Here is a 23,364-nt window from a genome sequence, read left to right on the forward strand (position 1 = left end):
TTGTTTGGCTATGGAAATGGCATTCCCAAGATACCAAATGACATCCAGCAGAAAACCCCTTAGGAAATGTGACTTTAGATCAATCAATGAAAGTAAATGATTGTACACTAATTTTTGAATTTTTTTTTTTTTTTTGTAATTGACAAAGCCAAAAATATCTACTTATCCCTGAGCATGAGAGAGGGTGTCATAAGTGTGTTCCTCGTAGGTTGGCAGGCAGTTTGCCCAAAACGAAGGGGGAGAGAAGGTCAAGAGGCATTACACTGAGTCTACAAAGCAATCCTTAACACAGCCTTTAAAGAGAACCGAGAGGAGTGTTGAAAACAGGTTTCCAAGGAGCTTACATCAAGGTGAAGATGAAAGAAATTAATAAATTTTCAAAAGAAAGATGAATAAGTGAGTTAGATAATTGAATGCAGAACCTCTGGACCACCTAGGGAAAGGGCATGGCATCCCAGGAGTGAGTAAGCGTTGAAACACTGAGAGAATTACTTCAAGGGTGTTTGTTATGTCATAGTACGTATGAGTGACAGCAGGGATATGGCCTCTCATAGCCTAAGATACTAAAACAGTCATTTGAAAGGAAGTCAAACTAATAACTTCAAGCAATGACTTTTATTCATGGAATATCTTTCTTCAGCAAAAAAAAAAATAGGTTTAAAATATAAATATTGCCAAAACAAAATTTTAGTTCGTGTGCCTTCTTATCCTTAGAGAGTTCATGTGATTGGTGGACCAAAGGCACTCTTGGTGAACGAAGAGCTGATACATCTGAAAGACTCCGATTGTAGATACCTCCAGATTAAGATCTCTAAGTATACAACTACTTGGGGGGAAGAAAGTGAACTTTCATATTTTCCAGGTTGTTTGATAGTTACCAGAGTAAGGAAAGAAAGAGATGCCTCAAGCACCTGGGAGCTTAGTACTGAGCTCCAGGACGACACGTCGCGGAGGAGGCACATGTGATGAAGTAAATGTGAGTGGAGTGAAGCTCATGGGCCTCCCAGAGCCTCTGGGAGATTCTAGACGCAGATGAGTCGTTCAGGGAAGCAAAGGCTTCCCCGAGATTATTATTCAACAGCAGTGTGGGAACCTGCTTTGTAGACATAGTCGTGAGAGATGTCTCGGAATCACATGATGCTAAGTGAAGTAAGCTGGTCACAGGACAAATTCTGTGTGATTCCACTTACATGAGGAATCTAAAGGGGTTAAACTCATAGAAGCTGAGAGAGTAAAACCACTGTTGCCAGGGAAGGGGAAATGAGGAGTCACTATTCAAGGAGTATAACATTCCTGTTATGTAAGATGAGTAAGTTCTAGAGATCTGCTGTCCAATCTGGGCTTATAGTTACTTATGTTATATTGGGCATTTAAACATTTTCAAGAGGTAGATGTCATGTAATCTATCCTTATCAATAAAAATAAGGAAATACAGAAAATAGACATCTGGTTTTAGGGTACTCTTTCTTCCTGTACAATTTTCGGCACAGAATTTGATCTTTAAATTTCTTCCTCTGCAAAATAAGTATTTTCATGCTTTTTCTTCATGCCAAGATGGTGATGGAAAGTTACAATGGATGGATTACCAGCTGTTTATCTCAAAGTATTTTAGAAATCTTTGCCATTAAAACTTACATTATTCACTTAATTTATTATGAGTAGGAGGGAATGTATAAAATGAGATGATTGTATGAGACTCCACATGAAAATATTTTGAAAGTATATGTGCTATGTCATGGTTTATATTTAGTAATGATTTACCATTGATTAAAAAATAGGTCTCAGTATGAAATGATGTTTTCTGTAGGTCATTGTGCTGTGTGCTTTAATGACTTCAAATATGAATCAGATGTTGATTATATGTCAAAATTTTACAGTCTTCACCATTATTATCGTGTCTATATATTTATTGATTGCTCAATAGATATGACATACTGAAAGTGGTATTTTAAGCAAATTGTTTGGAATAAGGATGAGAATATTATTTTTTATAATTATAATTGCAGACCAGTTTCAGAGTAATAGAATGTAAAATTCTGGGATATTAAATCTACTATAACACCAAAAGTCATCAATGCAATCACTCATCAAATCCTGTGCTCAACCTACGTCCAGTTCTCAAATAACGTGATCTAAAGTCCTGATCTTCTGAGGGGAAGGTTGGGATAAGGAGGAGAGGTAAAAACCAGGTGAGGAAATAACAGACACAGCTGTCTTGGGAAGGAGGAGGAGAGTTGCTACAAGCTCATCCTTCTTCTAGCTCACCATCCTTGCCACTCCCTCATACACATACAGATTGGTGTGAAAATGTGTGCCAACAGCCAGGAGATTCTTAAAACCCTAGCTGATGTCCCAGAAGAGGCAGCCAGTGATACCATGCAGAACCATGTGAAGTGGTCTCATTGTCTGGGGTGACACCCAGAGTTCTTGGTCTCACACCCAAGGAAATGAGGGACACGGACATACTAAGGGTGAGGTTTAGAGAAGAAATTTAATAGGAGAAAGAAAGGGAACAGCTTGCTACTACAGAGAGGAGTCCCAGAAAAAAAAAAAAGATGTTACCATCTCGGAGTGAAATGTAGGGTTTTCATAGACAAGCTAGTCGTGAGGCAGTATCTGATCTAGATAGGGCATGAAAAACCAGTTAGGACCAGGTGTACCATTTGCATAGGGCATGAATCTCTGGCATCCCCCATCCCAGTCTTTTATTTTGTAGGTGGGTCCTCAGCCTAAGCTACTCCACGTTGCTCATTTCTTTCTTGCTGTGCACATGTTAGAAAAGGGGAGAGGTGGGGCCCCATGGTGGACACGCCTGGCCCCAGGTAGCCCTTTCTGTCTGTGCAACTGCAGGCATCCTCTTGTGCAAGCCTCCAGCTTCCTTATCTATGTTTGCAACCCGATCTTCCAGGCTACTCTTTGTTAGAAAAGAAGTGATTTATTGGGCTGCTTTGTGTTAGAAGGGAAGTTCTGCTGAGGACTGTTTGCCCTCACTATCGGCATCAATAGTTTTTGTTCTATATCCTGTATCATACCCATGCTGACACATAACCTGGAGTGGACCACCCTCCCCTGGGGCCAGACCACACACAGGACCTGGACCCAGTGGATGCATGGCAAGGCTCCCAGAACTTCTGGCTGCCTCCCTCTCACTGCCATCTTCTTCATGCTACCCTGGGGTGTTTTAGTAATCTCGTAATGACAGGATCACCTTTTGTATTTGATTTTTTTGAGGGGTGATAGTTATCACATATAGAATAATTTTACTATTATGTATTATAATTCCAGATTCTCTCATGAAAACACATCTGAGCAATTGCCGCATAAGTCAGACGGGGCCAAGAAAGATTTTAGTTAAAGGTTTTGGTTAGTAGTACTCACACAATAACAACAAATAATAATTAATATCCACAGTGAATAAAAGCCAGAGGAAATGGGAGGGACTAAAAAGTCATTTTAGGTTGTTTTAAATTAGCTGAATCTCAAGAAATTACACTTTTTTTTTTTTCTTAAATCAAAGTAGTATGGGCCAGGTATGGTGGCTCACACCTGTAATCCCAGCACTTTGGGAGGCCTAGGCAGGTAGGTCACCTGAGGTCAGGAGTTTGAGCCCAGCCTGGCCATCATGGCAAAACCCCTTCTCTATTACAAATACAAAGAAAATTAGCTGGGAATGGTGGTGTGTGCCTGTAGTCCCAGCTACTCAGGAAGCTGAGGCAGGAGAATCGCTTGAACCTGGGAGGTGGAGGTTGCAGTGAGATGGCACCACTGCATTGCAGCCTGGATGACAGAGTGAGACTCCATCTCAAAAAAAAAAAAAAAAAAAAAAGAAAAGAAAGAAAGAAAAAAGGAAAGGCATCAAGATTCACTGCAGCAGGGCAGACGTGGTGGCTCATGCCTGTAATAGCAGCACTTTGGGAGGCCAAGGCGGGAGGATCACCTGAGGTCAGGAGTTTGAGACCAGTCTGGCCAACATGGTGAAACTGTCTCTACTAAAAATACAAAAATTAGCTGGGTGTGGTGGCAGGTGCCTATAATACCTGTAATCCCAGCTACTTGGAAAGCTGAAGCAGGAGAATCACTTGAACCCAGGAGGCGGAGGTTGTAATGAGTCCAGCTCGCACCGCTGCACTCCAGCTTGGGTGACAGAGCAAGACTCCGTCTCTAAACAAAAACAAAACAAAACGAAAAGATTCACTGTACATTCTGCTTTTATTAGTTTAATAGCAGAAGGAAAGCTAGAAATTTTACAAATGTGTGGAACAGCACACCTAAACAATCAAAGAAAAAATCACAAGGGAAATTGGAAAATACCTTGAGCAAATGAAAATGAAATTACAACATACCCAAACTTAACAGGATGCAGCAAAAGCAGTGCCAAGAGGGACATTTGTAGCTGTAAACAATGACATTAAAATATGAGATATTGGATCAACAACCTAATATCTTTTCAAAGAACTAGAGAAAAGAACAGACTAAATCGGAGGCTTGCAGAAAGAAGGAATTAATAAAGATTAGAGCAGAGATAAATAAAATAGAGAAAACAACAGAGAAAAATAAACTTAAACCAAGTTGCTTTTTGAAAAGATCAATAAAATGGAAAAACTTTGAGTATCGTTGATTACGAAAATGGTCATAGACTGAGCATTTAGCATGTATGGTCATGATCATTCTTCTGTCACTGATAACATTACATTTTCATAGGGAAACGAACAAAACTGACATAGGGCACATCATTTGGTGCGCAAATTTATTGTGTATGTGTTTGCAAATGTTGATTCTATGACTAGGAAGGCCTTGGCATTCCATAAGCAGCTTACCCTGGTTATCTCTTGCTATAGTTAATGTACTGTCCAAGAAAATGTAGGCTCATAGATCACTGAGAGTGGGAGAATTCAGGGAGGGATTGCTTAGAAGAGGAAATGAAGTATGTTGATGCATTTTGCAGGGCTAAATTCAGTTTCCTTTGAGTAAAACAACAGAAATATTTTCCAAGATGCGTTTGTAAATATGAGCTGCTTAGTAAAGTCTTCTGAGAAGCTGATACTCTTCTCAAAGCAAACACTTTTGACAAATCACAACCTGAAAGTCAGAAGATGTGCATTCTTGTGATTCTACTCTTCCATTGTGAGGTTTTGGAGAAGGTAGTTAAATAACCTGGCATTAAAATTTCTCCTCTACACAATTAGAGCCAGAGTCACATAATCCCAATTTCTTCCTCTAACCCAAATCTATGATTCTATCTTACAAAAATTCCTACTGGATCTCACAGCTACCGACCCCCCATCTCCTTCAATATAGTCCATTATTTTAAGAGAGGGCTACTCTTTCTTGAATTCATTTAGTACACTGGATAGTCACTCAAATGTGTTGGCCACATGCAACTTAAAAGCTGCTTGTTTTGCAAAAAATTATGAAAAGGAACTTGCATTGAAATATGAGCTAGTGGCATTTTGCATTTTAATAACACAACTCTTGACTTTGGTAGTCTGATTCAAACAATAAAACCTAAATCAATAGTGTATGTATTGTCTTAACTACACAATTTGATATTTTAATGAAATAATGATTAGTTCACTTTTCAAAGAAGTCAAGATATTCTATTGAAAGTGTCTATGTTACAGCTTGTACTAAAGTGAGCCTCGTTCAAAAACCTTGGGATTGATATTTTGGGCTTCTGAAAATATGTCAGTATAAATGTATATCAACTGTCATACTTTTCACTGGCATGTAATTAAGGATTATATTATTTATCATATTTTGCAGATAAATGCAAATGAAATGCACAGTTATAATACATACCAAGTATTAAAACTTCATTTAGTTGGCATTCTTGTATTTAAATGGAGAACTATTTCCAGTAATAATTTTATCCAGGTGTTTTCTGTCTGTCAACCTTCAGTTTTGCAGGAAATTAATAGTCTCAGCAATTTTCCATTCACTATTCCAATCCCTCAAGCTTTTCCATCTGCACTGACATTTTTGTCTGAGGTGCAGCCACCATGTCCTAGAAATCAAGAAGAATATCAAGACATTCAATTAGTCAATTAATATAAATTTGTATTTTGAAATTCAAATTGTGTGTTGTATACAGTTTACTGAACCAAAGCAATTTGTTCGATTAATTTTATGGAAATGAAATGTGATTATCAGGAAAAACAGCCCACAGGGGTCCTAAGGAAATGTCTTCTTCCTCAAGCTTTGGAAGCTGAAGAAAGTTGTAGAAGCAGGCATGGCTGGACTTGGATACAGAGCCATCCTTTTTCCCCCACGGATGCTAAGACATCTGGTCTTAGGTATTTGTATTCTCTTGTGCCTCTCACCTTTCCTCTGGTATAAATAGAGAGGGGAAGAATTTTGTCACTGAGGTTTTAGCAAAACACCTCGGTGACATACAAGAACCTGGTGATCTGAAATGTGTGTATCGCTTTCCACAACACACAATTCAAAATGCAGTACTTAATTTAATATTTGTGCAACAAAATCAAATTTTAATTCTACCAGGGGAGTTAACCATGCAAAAGAATTCTATGTCAGCTCCTTTTGTAAAATAAAGACTCACTTTCCAGTATTCCTGATTTCCCCCTGTATCATGGTTCTTGTATAGGGGTGGTTTTGACTTTGCCACGCAGGGGACAAATGGCAATGGCTCGAGACATTTTTGGTTGTCAGAAATCCAGGGAGTAGCACGACTGTCATGTACTCCATGGGTGGAGGCCAAGAAGCTGCCAGAAAAACTGCCCTGCACAGAACCACCCTACAACCAAGGCTTGTCCATCCTGTAATGTCCGTGGTGCTGAGGCTGAGAAATCTGTTTCTAAATGTATCTTTCTGTTAAGATACATTTAGATGCACATCTAGTGTTAAGAGATGCACATCTAGTGTTATTGAACCAGACATTTTGCAACTTTATTCTGAAATACTTACAGATGCAAAGGGTTGAACAAAACAGTACAGAGAAGTCCTGTCTTCATTTCACGCACCGTCCCCCCAACCGATGGTAAGGGTCACTTATACCTCTAGGACAAAAGCAGAGCCAGTAAATTGTCAAGGGGATGAGCTACAGACCTGATTTGAGGTTTCATCAGATTCATGAGCTCTTACACGCCCATGTGTGAGTGTGCGTATACAGTTCACAGGTATCAATTCTTGTGACCATGGCCACAATCAAGATACCGCCCAGCTCCATCACCACGCAGACCTCCCCTGGGAAACCTTTTCATAGTTACACCCCACCCTCCCCCACATAGATTCTAATCTTTAGCGACCTCTAATCCAGTTCCCATCTCTATAATTTTGTCATTTCAAGAATGGTATATAAATGAAATCATACACTATGTAACCTTTTGAGAATGGCTTTTTGAAAGGGCACGAGTACCTTTAAAAATAAGAGATGAATATGATGTCAGATTAGCCAATTTCTCCCTTTAAATTTCCTTGTCAGCCCCCTGTATCAATTAAGAATTACATTTGGCTCTGAGTAATGGAAAATAAAAATAATAGTGTCTTATATTAAAATTTTATTTTATTTTTTGTGTGATAAAAAGGCGGAGAGAGATGTTCCGGGGCTGATATGTTGTCTTCTCCTGGGGTCTGGGCTCCTTCTGGCATTTTCTGGGCTTGCTTTGCAGCGTGGCACTGACCGGGCATGCACAGGACGCCTGCAGCCCAGCCACATTCTGAGTAGAGAGAGGCAACCAGAAAAGGGTGTAGTCCCACCCTCCAGAGGGCTTCCCCAGACACCTCACCCAACAACATAGACTCATTGACAAAGATGTTGTCCCCTGCATACCATTAGATGAAAGTAATATTAGGAATGTGAATTTTTAGCACTTTAGCTCTCCAAAGAAAACTGATGTTTGGGTAAATAACATAGCAAAGGAGAATACAGGTTGTTACATACTCAACCAGCATCGTCTGCTGCAAATACTAGGAAGCATGTTTTACAGGAAAGGAAAACTGAGTCAGGGTAAGTAACTTATTGAAGGGGATACATCTAGGAAGTGACAATTTTGGCTTTGAAGCCAGGTCTTTTATTTTGTATCTGGGCAAATGCTGTAAAATATTGATAGGGCAGGTACATTGGAAAAATTATTTACTAATACTTCTAGGATAACACATTGCCCTAGAATAAACACAAGCAATGATGCTTTAGTGACACTCTGGGGCCATTACCATTTCTGGGAGCTTGCTTTTGAGTGTTTTATGTAGGATACTTGGTCCAGAGAGCAAATTCTACAGAATAGCCAGCTTCTGTTAATATATCCGCTGTGTCTAAACTGCATAGTAACTTTAGGCCACTTAAAAATTTAAATATATTTAGGATTAAAGAAGATCTTATTTCTCTCAACTCATACCAAAGGGATTTTGAGTGTCCAATTTACATAAAAGTTATATTTTAAACATTGCCTCTATCTATTTGCTTTTCTTTTGATAGCTTTATATTTTAAGACAATTTATAATCTATAGAATGTTTAGGAAGGAAAAACGATGTACTCTTGTGATTGATGAGAAAATGTCAGAAATAATATGATATATACTACCTTTCTGAATTAATTGAAACTTGCCACTTTCAGTTTCTAAACAGAATGTAGGCTGTTTGTAAATCTCAATTGACAATTCAGCATGTTGATGGTTCTTTGAAGCTACATATGCCCAGGTTATTAATTGTTTAATTTGGGTAAATTATTTAAGCTCCATCCCATATTTGCTTATCCAAGAGAGCGGCTGATTTTACCAGAGCTAAACATTTTTTGTAAGGCTTAAGAACAACGCATGTAATATGATTTGTGTGTAGTAGGTCTCTTGTACAGACCAAGTTAATAACGTTTTCTAATGGAGGTTCTGGAGACCTGGGGGACTATTGATTTTTTTTCCTGTGTCAACTTAGTGGTAAGCAACCAAGTTTCTATTAGAAATTCTTACAGTGTGATGTTCCCATTCATTTCCTTTGAAAGTACATTCCCACATCTAGGTGTTAAAATCTGAATGGTTCATAGGAAGCTGAGTACACAGAGCAGCATTTAATTCCATTGATAGCTATCAGGATGAGATTGATAGAATGTCAGGCAAGAGCTTTTGAAGATACAATGCCCTCCTAGTGACAGACTTATCCCTCTGCTTGTTCCCTGAACTGTCAGAAAAGGCAATCGCTTCCACCAGTATTTTCAGAGTAAAATCAATGTCAGGGTATGGCGTTTCTTATCACGGAGGATAGCACTTCATGTCCTGCTGTCAGTTATAAAATAGCTTGGCTTGTAAATTTTTGTGAACTCGTTACCTGGGATGTTACTATGATTACCTTGAAATTAAATCCACCTTAGAATTTTGATCCTTATCCTGCCTCCTCGAGTGCTTTTGAAATGCTGTCCTTCTCACTGGAAATGCTAATTCCTTTTTAACCTGGTCTGTTGCTTTGAAAGTTCCTGAGTGCTTTTAAGGACCCTCAATTCAAGCGATGCTATCTCCCCTAAGGAAGGTCAAATCCTGAATGATTTCTGATGGGCTGAGTCTCACACAGAACACAGGCAAGAAGACCCCACTGCGACTCAAGACTCACTGTATGTGGCTTGAGCCTTCTATGTGTGTGATGTAGTAACTTTGGGCTTGAAAAATAAGAGACTGACTTTAGCTGGCTTTTCGGATAGAGTTTATTCAGCATTGGACCAAGGGATTGGGGCAGAAAATAAATGCCAACTTGATGATACACACGTTATCATTTTTCCTGGGGTGCCTGATGAGTGTACAGTGTGCTTTTTAGAAACTTTTTTTTTACGTTTAATGATACCAAGTTTATTACTATTTTTTAACTCCACCAAAACTTTGTTCTTAAATACAGTGATGTTAAAATAGAAAGGAAGTTGTAAAGGCTCTGGGTTTGCGTGTGTGTATGTGCATGTGTGTGCTTGTGTGTGCATGTCTCTGGGTGTTCATGCATATGTGCATGTGTGTGTGTGTGGTTGTGTGTGCATATGTGTCTGGGTGTGCATGTGTGTGCTTGTGTGTGCATGTGTCTACTTCTCTGTGCATATGTCTCTGGGTGTGCATGTGTGTGTGCATGTATGTGCTTCTGTATGCACGTCTCTGGTGCATGTGTGTGTGTGCATGGGTGTGCGTATGCGTGGGCATATCTCTGTGGTGCATGTGTGCATGTGTGTATGTGCATGTGTGTGCTTGTGTGTGTGCATGTCTCTCTGGGTGTGCGTGTGTGTATGTGCATGTTTGTGGATGTTTGTGGTTGTGTGTATGTCTCTCTGGATGTGCATGTGTGCTTATGTTCATGTGTGTGCTTGCGCGTGCACGTCTCGCTAGGTGTGCATGCATATGTGCATGTGTATGGATGTGTGTGTGGTTGTGTGTGCATATGTCTTTCTGGGTATGCATGTGTGTGTGCGTGTGTGCTTGTGTTTGCATATGTCTCTGCATGTGTGCATATGTGTGTGTGTACTTGTGTGTGCACATGTCTTTCTGGGTGTGCATGAATATGTGCATGTGTGTGGATGTGTCTGGTTGTGCATATGTCTCTCTGGGTGTGCATGTGTGCATCTGTGTGTGCATGTGTGTGCTGGCATGTGTGTATGTCTCTGGGTGTGCATGTGTGCATGTGTGTAGTTGTGTGCACCTATCTTTCTGGGTGTGCATATGGGTGTGCATGTTTATGTGTGCATATGTCTCTGAGTGTGTGTGTGCATGTGTATGTGCATGTGTGTGTTTGTGTGTGTATGTCCCTCTGGGTGTGCATGTGTGAGTATATGAATGTGTATGCACATGTGTCTCTGGGTGTGCATGCATATGTGCGTGTGTATGTGTGCGCACATGTGTGCATATGTCTCTCTGGGTGTGCATGTGTGTGTGCATGTGTGCACGTCAGATCACCTTTCTGCTCCCAGCCATCTATAGATGGGCGAATTGGACTTTAGGCAGCTTACTCTCTCTTGGGCTCAGTTTCTGCATGTAGGTTGCAAACGCATTGGTCTCTCATTGTGAGGTTTCTTTCTCCTTCAAAGTTCCATCTCATGTAGTCTTGGAATGAGACAGTATTGCCACGATAGAACGGAATAATTTAATAAAGCAAAAATAATTACAGAAATAGGCTATTCGTAAGTAGGCTTTATTTTAAATCCTATATGGTAGATGCTTTAGGTCTTACTATGATCCATAACATGTGGGATAATTATGGGCACAGTTGTATTCGATTCCAGGTAGCCAGCATCTACTTTTGAGGAATGCCAAGGAGGACAATTTTCTACATGTTTAGAAAAAAATGTGTAGATGTAACTATAATATTGGATGTGGAGTTAGAGACCTAAATTCAATTTTTAACTCTTATTTTTAAGAGTAATATGTGTGTGTGTGTGTGTGTGTGTGTATATATATATTTCCATTTTGTATATATATAAGATAGATAAATGGGTATATTTAAATATTATATGTCAATATATAAATATATTGATATTTTATATATGATAATATGTACATATATGGAAACATAATATTTAATGCAATTAATATTTATCAAATATATAATTATATATAACAAATTATATATCAAATAAAATATGTAATTTAATATGTAACCATAGAAAATGTGTTGGGTTCCCTTGTCATTGTGGTAGAGCACTTTGCAGTACTTGAGTGCCACATACTAAGGTGCAGAATCAGTATCGGTGTGAATGTACCAGGACGACTGGTCTGCTCCTCAGTGGAACTTACATGTCACAAAGTCTGCAATAAAGCACTGCCATGTGATCATCTACCCTTCTTGGAGTGTGGGCTGCCTGAAATATGAGTAGTTTTCCCATTTCCTTCTCTATTCTCAGTCATAAAGTACTTACAACTCAGGGGCCTACTAATGTTCCAGTAAACAAAACTCACAAAATATTTTGTAAATTGTTATGCCATCTAAAAGTAAATGCAGCTGTCTCATTGCCTGGATAAATTGAAGCTGCTGGTAGATACAAAACCCCCACATGGAGTGGAAACAACATATATTTTTATACTTGTTCGTGACATGCATTCCTTTAAATGTTAAGTCAAAAGGATATCCTTTACAATTTCCTCTCCTCTTTTTTCTTTGTGGTTGCCAATAAAAAGCTGTTGCTTAATGGAAATTACTGTTTTCAAAGTAATATCATATGCAATATTGTATGTGAGATAAAGCAAAATAATAAAAATTTAAATTAATCATATATGATTTTTCACATTGCTGAACACTTTGAATAATTTGACTTTGCAGTCAGAGTGGTAGTTTAAAGAATTGAGGGTTAAAAAAAGTTAATGCAATTTAGATAAACATCCCAAATACCTATAAGGAGAAAAATTATTCACAGGCAATACTCTAATGTAATTGAGATGAAGGATAATGCAAATACTTGTTTACACTGTGTGGAAATGAAAGTTTTATTAATTGCATTTTTGTACTTTGAAATATGTGATGAATATGGATTTAACTGGTTTGCCTCAGCTTTTATTAACATCACATAATTTGACATCAAACTATTTCCTGATATTAGAATAGATAGTATGATAATATACACTTATTAAAGCTAAGAAGGTGTGTATACACAGAATCCATTCTTCGTCATTCAATGCATTTTGTTCTGGGATTACAATAAATGAGAATTAACATCTTTGAGGCACGCTGTTCTCATTAAGAAAATTGTGGTCATGGTTGACGATCCTTAACATCGCTTCCAGTTATAACATTTACCCATTAATCCTCCTGTAAATGTACTTTTCTCCATGTACAAGGGATTTAACTAAACACCAAGAAGGAGGAATGATGGTCTGTAATAGATTCACCTTGGGAGCAACTTATGTTCATTGATGAGATAAGATATTCAGGCGGATCATTGTAATATGGGGACCCACATGACCATAGCAAGGAACAATGCTATGGGTCATGAAGTTCAAGGCCAGTGAGCTCTCTAGCTTACTCAAGGAGGGCTTCATGGAAATGGTGGCACTGAATTGTTGCTGGGAAGACAATAGGATTGACATCACAAGAGAAGGGCCACCAGCAAAGAAACAGAGGAGAAAAGACATGTGAATTTGAGACAGAATAGGTCATTAACCTGGCACTGAGCACAGGGAGGCTGAGAAAGCAGGTTGGATGAATCCCTGGGGAAATCAGCAGCAATGAGAAAACAGGGAAGGTGTTTAAGCAAGGGGGGTGGTTGTAAAAAAATGGAATTAACCTGTTTTCATAAATACATTCATTTTCAGTGTGTAGGATGGACTGGAATGGTGACTGGTTGAAAGTGGGAGGACTTTTAGGAGATAATGACAGTGAAAGTGAGAGGTTGTGTGTGACTGGAGGCGTAAAGTTATGGGGTGGCGGGTGAAGAACATGAGGAATGGATGCTCCAGAGAGAGCTTTGACTTTGACGGGCACATGGTTTTCCATGGAGCACAGAGGGGAGCACATGGAGGAACCAACGATGATCTCATGGGTTGAAGCTCAGTGACCAGGAGGTTCCAATGCTAGACACAAGGGTAACAAAGCCTAAGTGGGGATCAGGCTGGAAGTGGTTGGATTTGAGGTGCTGGTGTTTCCTAGTGGAGATTTCCACTGATCCTCTGGAGATGTGCTGATGGGGTTTGGAGACTGGCTGGTGATGAGCAAGTGTCATTGCAGGAGATACACAAAGCAAAGGTGGGCAGCCGTGCAGCATGCAGAAGGTAGAAAAAGAGACTCAAAGAAACAAATAAACAAAAGAGGACCCAGAGATGCAGGGGAACCAGGAAACAGCCAATGAATGAGCAGCAAATGGTTATGTCTATGAATTTTAAATGTTAAATGTACGCACCTCTAGAAATGACGGGGTTTGACAAGCAAGCTAAAACATGATACAAAATTGTCAAGATGATAAACATGTTATTTTGTTGACTACAGTCTAGCAATAGTAACTTGATATTTTAAGATTTTTTTTATTTTTAAGGTGTGCTTTTTTAGCTGTATGTGATGATATACATTTTATGGTTAAAGTATTTATTTTTGAGGATCATAATTATTACTCAGAATCTTCTGCAGTTTATGTTAGTGATATCAAAGCCAGTTCTTCAACATTTTGGAAAAGAGGAGGTTGAAACTTCAAGTTTGGTGTAATGCTTCCTCTCTGGCCATCCTATAATCAACTTATCTACATATCGTTATGAAGTACTTTTAAAAATTATAATTTACGTGAAATTCTCTTTTTCTTGGTTCTAGTTTCATAATAGTAATTCTCAAATAAATTACTTCTCTGTGCCTGTAAATATGTTTAAGAAGCATAAATGATACAATCTTACCATTATTACTGTGGGGCAAGCTTCACAACTATATGTGTCTGTGTGTGTGTGTGTGTATATAACTATATAATTACATATATAGTTATAGATATATAGTTATATAGATATATATAGTTATATATAGATACATACACACAGATAAAGAAGTTTAAAGTGTACTTCACTTTCAGCAAATTTACATTACCTTTGAGTTTATAAAAGTAAACTATTGTAGAAAGCCACTATAAATGTATTAATTGGGTAAAATAATTGTATTTTAGTGGGAGGTTGATGGGATGGTTGATACCGTGGTAAGAAGCAGTACAATAATGTAGCAGCTAATTTATTTTTAAATGATAAATGTGTTCCATGCAGCCAACTTGCTATCTTTCCGCATATTACAGAAAACACAACCCCATTGCACAGAGGGCACTATGTTATTCATTAAATTAATGAAGCAGCCATGGGCCTACATGCTGCTTGGTAAACTGTCGTATGCATGTGCTACAGATAGCTGAGTGGCACATTGCCTCACCCCTTTGTGATTTGAAGGGAATCTGTACCAAGGTACTCATTGGTCACCATGGCGGGGAAGGTCAAGATGAGCTTTCTGACACTGTGTAACATACCAGACAAGCTGGCGGGAGTTTGAACGTAATCTCAGTTGTGAGCCTGTATTTCCTCTTAGATGATCAAGAAACTTCATCTTTTACATGAACCAGCATGCAATACCCCGACTAGTGAATTGATATGCATAGTGCTTAGAAAACCTTTCAAGATAGACTTTTTTCCTGCAGATAAATTTTTAGTTGGAGTTGGAGCTAACGGTAGATGCTGTTTTTGAATTTGAAGACTCGAGTATTTTCAGAAAAAAAAAAAATGAACCGTACAAAATTTTCATATGCAGGGAAAGAAAAAGTGTTGTTAATTTTGCCCTTCAGGGATAATTAATCACGTGTTCAGGATTAAGGAATTTTTAGCTTATTAAATAGGTATGTTTTTCTCTTTAAGTTGTACAATACCCAGATATTTGCACAGGAGACAGGAAGGCACAAAAGTCAAATTCCTTAACTCTGGTTTTAAAAGCATTTTTAAAATGTTGCAATAGAAACAGAAGTTAGCTTGCAAATTGTTTAAAAAGCAGATCATTTATATTTCAGTTTAAAAGTGTTGCATAATATTGTTGTTTTGAAACCAAATAAAGGGGACAGTAAGAGGAGATTCAACAACTCTCGGGCTCCGTGTCTTACAGACCCATTGTAAATAGGACTGTCTTATTATAGTATGACTGGCAATGTGAATAGTATTTATTAGTTTGATTTATCGAAAGTTTGCATGGGGTCTAGTTCCATCTAGTAATTAACTCTAACAAATAGAACATGTAATGAACTGTTCTCTTCCCCATTCCTCAAGGAGTTTGAAAGCCACACCAACCACTTACTTAAATTATTCCTTGGGGCATGATTAGTTGTTTCTCATTTGTTTTATTTGTTTCTTCCTTTCATTTTTGATACCCTACATTAACTCCCAATTCCGAGTTATTTTGAAAGGCTGTATTGTTGCGTTCTAATTTACTCTCACATAGATACTGCATTGTACTTTATGGAAATCCTTGATCATTTTAGTCATTTTTCTAATTCTTTGTTGAGTCTACCCATAAGACTTTACAAAAGCAATATTGTTTCTACATGTTGGAATTTTAAAAGCAGATTTTTGTGCATCTCCATCTATTTCTAAATACAATGGCACCTGAAATATCTACAATTAAATGGTTGTTTCTTATACGATGTTGGTATGCAGGTTTGCATTTAAGCTCCAGAGGGGTTTACCTCAGCTGTTGGCTGCATGAAATAATTCTCTCTTATATAATTTTATTTTATTTGAAAGATATATATTTATGAAGGAAAATTAAAACTACAAGAAGATTAATAAAATAAGTAATCATTGGTCCACAGTTTGCTAATAAGCACATAACATTTTAGTATATTTCCGTTCTTTTTTTTCCTCGAAATAGTTAATATTGTTTTGTAGTTATAATCTATAGTCCTATTGTTTTATAGTTGTACTTACATTTTCTAAATATTTGAATCTGATGATAAATCTTGTTGAGGGAGATAATTTTCTATAGTTGTTTCTTAGGTTCACCTACATTATTTACATGATTATTTATTGGTGAGGTTTAATAATTCATGAAGATTTGACTTGTTGAAGCTATTAACTGTGGAAGGAGGCCCCAAACTCTTCACATTTCTTTAAATCTCCTTTAAGTATGTGGGTTGTAAGCATGCAATTTAGGATTTCTAGGATTGGGTGTTTCTTCTCATAGACTAATAGGGAATTCTGCTTGTTATTTTATGTTACAAATTTCCCCGCCTTGAATTCCTCATTTTAATTAATCTCTCAGCCCTATGAGTTATACTATCAAAAAATTATTTTGTAGGATGTACTTTTAGTGACCACATTTTTGCCCTCTGAGCATTTGCATGTGACAGAATGTGTTTGTCTCTACAAATGAAAACTTACATTAGCTAGACTAAAATTCTTTCAGAAAGACTTTTTCCTCCCCAAAAAAAGTATAGAAAATATTATTCTCTCAGCCTGTATTTGGTATCGCAGAGGACAGAGGACAGAAGAATGAGACTTCTCCTCTCATTCTCCCAGGGACTTATGTGACACTGGAACCCAACATTTTATAAGTATTTTATATCAAACTATCTTTCCCTGCAAATTCCACTGGCAATTTGAAAATCTATGCATAGATTGGAGTGTAGAGGACTCTCTTTGTTTGGGAACTAAGGATTGTTTATCAAATTCCTTAAAACACTTAATAGCACCACTACAGTTTTGCTCTTTTCCTTAAATTTTACTTTGATTCTCTGCTCTCTACCAGCCCTCTTCTCTCCATCTTTTGTTCTCTTATAATTCACAACTCTGTGTCTTTTCAAGTTTTCCCTCTAATCACAGATTTTATTCGTTCCACTGGCAACTCCAAAATGCAAAGAGAGTCAAACATCTGGTGATGGACATGAGAAGGGATGGGCATGAGGAGCAGCACTGCAGGAGGGAGCCAGCCACACCAGGGCCTCCCTCCTCTGCTGAGAAGGCAGCCAGGTGCCCCTTCCCTGGAGCTGCCGGTTCCAGTGTCCCCTTGATCTGACACCACACCAGCTCCTTTGCTCACCATGACACCCAGCCAGTGCCCTGTTTTCTGTGTTTTCACCCTCATTCTTACAGAAACATCCTCTTTATCCACTCGTTGATTGATGGGCATTTGGGCTGGTTCTGCGATTTTGCAGTTGTGAGCTGTGCTGCTATAAACATGTGTGTGCAAGTATCTTTATCAAACAATGAGTTCCTTTCCTCTGGGTAGATACCCAGTAGTGGGATTATTGGGTCAAATGGTAGTTCTGCTTTTAGTCATTTAACTGCTAACAGGGTGCAGTGTGCACTGCTGGGGTGATGGATGCACCAAAATATCACACATCCCCACTAAAGAACTTACTCATGTAACCAAATACCTCCTGTACCCTAATAAATTATGGGAAAATAAAATACAATAATTAAAATTAAACACAGCAACAACAAAGAGAAACATCCTCTAAAACTTTGAGTAAATTTCTGTGGCCACCGAAAGATTTTCAAGCAGACATGACCTGATGATGTGATGTGCTTCTCACAGTGATATTGTGAGAGGAGTAGCACAGATACTACAGTCTCTTCACAGAGAATGAAATGGCAACTCCAATGACTCCCTCAACCAGGCCTGGCTAGATGATTTTGAAAACTAGTCTCCAATCCAGGGCTTTTGACACATCCCAGTGTTTTTCTATTATACTAAGTTGTTTTGCAACTTTGAAGAAATCTAGGCATCTGATATGTTGATGTTATCTTTTATATCTGTTATATGTTAATCTTCGGATTCTTTATAATCCCAGAACTTAGCATTTACTGGAGCTCAAAACCTACGCACAACTGATGAGTCTTATGCTTTGCAAGTGCTGCAGGATGTCCCTTTCCAGAACAGTTATATTCAAATTTGGAGACAATATTAGTGGATAAGGATATGGTCTTTGAGGTCAGAATGCAGAGATTTACGTTCGGTTCCTCCTCCTTCTGTGAGACCACAGTCAAGTAACCAGGCTGTCTGCACTGCAGTTTCCCCAGCTTTACAGTAGGAAATTCTAATAGGATCATCTCCACAGAGATGTTGGGTTAATTGAGTAGACTTACTAATTTTAACCTTTAGAACAGTGACTGGCACTGAGTATGCATCACTCAAATATATGCTATTATTTATCATTTTAGCCTTCAACTGTAACCAAACAGTATTTCAAGATATGCCATGAGAAGTTAATTTTCCCCACAGTGAAGTCCAGCTTTCTTTCCATATGGACAATCAGCAGTTCCAATGCCCAGAATAATGACTGACGCTTCCTACATGTTCAGAAAGTAGTTGTTCAATGAACTCGATGGGGAAGGCATACACATGAATTAATGAATGCTGAACATTCTTCATTTTGTCGTAGAGTATGTGATGATCGACTTGTTCCAAGTTGGTCTGTACTCTTCCATTGGCCTGCCAAGTTCATGTGCCACAGTAGTAAGTTTTCCACTGGAAACATTCTAAACTGCTGCAAACGGTAATGGGAGAGCATGTTCCTGCTTTCTCATTCTCCTGAACTGCTGCAAACTGTTTTTTTTTATTTTTCCAGTGGTACTTGTGAACAAACGGAAATAATTGTGTATATTCCTCTCTTGCAAATCTCCAGTTAGCAAATTTGTCATGAAGTGTCTAAACTTCACCAACATTGTCAAGATCATACAGAGCCTTAGTTTTCATTGATCTTGCACAGTGGTGATCTGTAGCTGCGTGAGTGTATGGAACAGCATGCCAGCATCAGCTCAGATATCATTATTTACACCACGTACTCCAGAAAAAGCAGGTACAGTGCTCTTATTTATATTAAGGACAAATAGGATTGTCAAACGTACTTGACATTTAATTTCCTCAAATCTTTAAAATTTCATAGAGAATAGGACTTTCATAACTCCTTCTTGATCCTTGACATGTATTCAAGATGAATTATAACATTAATGACTGATTTTTTAAATGTGTAAAATGTTCATTAACTATATTATTATTTTGAAAAGTTAGATGTCAAATATAGTCAATGGATTATAAATTTGACTAAATGTTAGGCTTTAATTTTAGTATAAAATTTTATTTTAACAAAGCACTTTCATATATTCAAATAATATTTATCAATTCAAATACATTTGCTTGGGCAGCCTTTAGCATATAGATATAAACAATAAAAAATTTCTTATATTTCTCTGATTTTTCAAAAAATCATTAGATATTATCAGGAATATGTTGTTTATGTTAATAATATAGGTTCCTACTGTAAGTTACAGTTTAATCACTAAAGGATCATGTGTGATATAAATTAAGAAGTCAATTATTTTTACTGAAAGTATAGTATTAATATCATGATTCCGCTTCAAAAGATATTAACAAAAGATACCTACAAATATGATAAAACAAGTTTGAAATGTATCCTGGCATAGATATGACTAGCATTGAAAAAAGTAGTGAATCACATTAAAAACAAATACACTTAAATAGAATTTAAGAATATTCCCCCAACTATAGCATATCATTTATTTGTGAAACACTACTTTTAAGTCATTGTCATTAAAGCCATTTTTAGTCAATTCCAGAAACAGTTCAGATGTTTTCTTGAATAATATTATCCCTTTCGATTATCTTACAATTATAATAGTCCTAAAGTTTACAGCCATGTAATTTGAGGAGTAACTGATAGGAGATATGGAAGAAGGTTTCTTATATAGTAGATGAGTTAATTTATGAAAATTATGGGAGATATCTTCAGTGTTCTAACTTTTGGATTGTCTGGAATAGAGGACTTTGCCACATGCGATTCCTGATTGTAGGCCTGGAAACAAATGGGCTGAATTTCAGTGGCCATAGGTTTGGAGCTAATATTACTCTTTACATAGCTTTTCTAAATGTATTCAATAAATGTCTAATCAGCCTCAGAAATACTAGGGGATGTGTAGCCCAGTGTTGTGCTAGCCAGCCAGCTAATTTGTGGGCTTTACCACATTTGATGGCTTAAATACTCACTCCGTAGATGATTCCAGCTACTAATGATTTAACAACGACTTTGAACAACTCCTGAATATTTCACAGTTTGCTCTACAAAGCTGGTACAAGCCGGCTCCAGGACACCACTGAAAGTCTAATATTTCTGGAGATAGATGGGCCAAATGTAATATTTACCTGGAATACTCTCTAATTGATGCCAATGAACTAATAACAATTTCAGAATTACTCAACTCCAGAGAGGCTGTCTTCATTGAGCTCTGTCCATGGTCAGGCTGTCTGGGAAGCTGTCTCGGGAAGTGAGTCCTGGGTCTTCAGCAGCACTAGAATCACATCACTGAGCAAACACTTGTGATGGATGAATGTGAGTTTGAGAGTGGAGTATTACACAGTTTATTATATTGGTGATAAAGACAGTATTGTTAGCAAAGTATCAACTATAACATAATAAAAATGGAAACATTTTAGACTTTTAGTGAATGTATCAGGACAGCTAAATTCAGGTAATAATTCTCCTTATTGCATTGTGTGCTATCATCCTGCTGTAGATAGATTATAGAATTCTTGAGTTGGTCTATTCCTGCCCTTATCTGATATTTTAGTCAGAACAAAGTATTTTTTTTCATGTTACATTATGATGAGTTTACATATAACCTTAAACATCATGGCTGAGGTGTTTCTATGCAATAAATGACTCCGAATGATGGCAGTCTAGATATCGTGGCCCCTGAATTCAGTGACATGTCATCATCGCTGAAACTGTCACCAATTTTTGCACTTCACATGTTGACTACGTTGGCCATCATAAAAAAGCTTTAAATTTGGCCGGGCACAGTGGCTCACGCCTGTAATCCCAGCACTTTGGGAGGCCAAGGTGGGTGGATTACCTGAGGTCAGGAGTTCAAGACCAGCCTGGCCAACATGGTGAAACTCCATCTCTACTAAAAATGCAAAAGTTAGCAAGGTGTGGTGGTGCGTGCCTGTAGCCCCAGCTACTGAGGAGGCTGAAGTAGGAGAATCACTTGAACCCAGGAGGTGGAAGTTGCAGTGAACTGAGATAGCACCGCTGTACTCCAGCCTGGGCAACAGAGCAAGACTTCATCTCAAAAAAAAAAAAAAAAAAAGAAAAATCCTTAAATTTATACATTTTCAGTGCAGATTAATGAAAACCTTTGATCTAGTTTAAGATCCTCACAAATTATTTTTACTTGTTAATTCAACATTATAGACATGATGCTGAAGGTACTGTAAGAGGACCAGGTTAGTACTGTTGCCAGTGGTTAGAATCATCAGCATGGATTCTTCAGTGGGATGACCAGTGAGCTGATGGGGATAACACCACATCTGCAAGACATTAGGTAATCGCTCCAAGAGACCACATGTTTTATCACTAGGTATGTAGTACCTGAAGACTTACAACATCACGAGGGAGATCAGATACCTAGCCAAAAATATCGACTAGCCACAATGCACCGAGGACGTCTCTATATTGCACCATTTATAATGGCTTCCTGAGAAAATGAAAGCGACTCTAAGAAAGCCGTTCTTGTTTAGGACCCTTCAGACAAGAGCCTGTGTTCATGAGGGATTGGGGAACAAGCTAACACAGCTTCCCGGGAGACAGAAGTGATTACGGAGAGATTGATTTGAGCCTCCTGTCTGCCAAGAGAAGAGGACTGAGTGATGCTTGGAAAAACTGAAGAACACAGGGTGTTCCTAAGAGAAATGTGTGCTATTATAAGAAAATTATTTTTCTGTACTATGAAAAGAAGGCCTGGATTGCAATCTGCTGCCTTCTCTGTTTTCTTATTACAAGTACCTACTCTCATTTCTAAAGGTCCCTTCTTATGTTCTGGCCTGAATTATTCTGTGGTTATAACCTTTGTGTGTTTATCTACCTTTTCGTACTCCAGGATCTTCTCTCCAAATCTGCAATGCAGTTTTCTTATTCTATACTCTATTACATAAATAAAATGCTGTCTATTTCTCATGTGTTTGGTGAAGGTGCACTTTGCAGCTGACCTGTTAGGGTAACTAACACACAGACTATGAGGGCAGTAGACTTACGTTTCCAAGTGTCCATGTTTTGTGGACATGCTGGCATATTGGCTGGTAGACTGTCTTAGATGACGGTGGCAGAGCAGTAAGTTTTATCATGTTTTCTGGGGCATTGCATAGGATTAGTGAATTAATCAGGATTCTCCAGAGGGACAGAACTAACAGGATAGGTGTATATATAAAGAGGATTTTATTAAGGAGTATTGATTCACACGATCACAAGGTGAAGTGAAGTCCCACAACAGGCCTGTAATCCCAGCTATTCAGGAGGCTGAGACAGGAGAATGCTTGAACCTGAGAGGCAGAGTTTGCAGTGAGCCAAGATCGCGCCACTGCACTCCAGCCTGGGTAACAAAGTAAGACTCCATCTCAAAACAAACAAACAAACAAAAAAAAACAGAACAAAACAACAACAACAAAAAATCTGGGCAACTGACAAAGCCAGGACTTACCTCTGGATTTATTCACTCAGAAAATACTCCTCTTACAAAAACAGAAGAATTTCTAAATAGGTGAAAACAAGGGGATTTATTAAAGTTGGAGATTAGTATGTAACTATTTTTTTTTTCCCTGAAGTTTCCCAGAGTAAAGTCTAGGCATTATAACTGAATCCATAAAGACATATAAAAAACAGAATAATTCCGTGCATTCACCCCAAGGAGGGCTAGACAATGACCACAAAAGCACAGAGATCCATTTTAGAAGTGGAAAATTCTGAAACCTCAAATGCATTTTTAAATGATCACTCGCGCATGCTAATGGCTTTCATAGGGGCGGAGACTTCGTGCTATCTTTTCGCTCTCTGTGGCTCTCCGTGGTTAAACAATGGGCCTGTGTGTTATATCCTCCTCCTTAAAAAGACCGGGTGCGGTGGCTCATGCCTGTAATCCCAGCACTTTGGGAGGCCGAGGCAG

At 38.1% G+C, this 23,364-nt stretch overlaps 1 protein-coding gene across 1 annotated transcript in view; it reads left to right on the plus strand.

Moving 5' to 3' along the window:
- The first annotated feature begins 19,113 nt into the window (after nt 1-19,113).
- Nucleotides 19,114-23,364, plus strand: part of CSMD1 (CUB and Sushi multiple domains 1) — a 666,897-nt gene continuing 662,646 nt past the window's right edge. The window contains exon 1 of the mRNA XM_011968609.1: nt 19,114-19,208. The gene's annotated coding sequence lies outside the window, so the exon portion shown is untranslated. The remainder of the gene's footprint in view (nt 19,209-23,364) is intronic.

The sequence above is a fragment of the Mandrillus leucophaeus genome, unplaced genomic scaffold (genome assembly GCF_000951045.1).
Source record: "Mandrillus leucophaeus isolate KB7577 unplaced genomic scaffold, Mleu.le_1.0 Scaffold85, whole genome shotgun sequence".
NCBI classification, from domain to species: Eukaryota; Metazoa; Chordata; class Mammalia; order Primates; family Cercopithecidae; genus Mandrillus; species Mandrillus leucophaeus.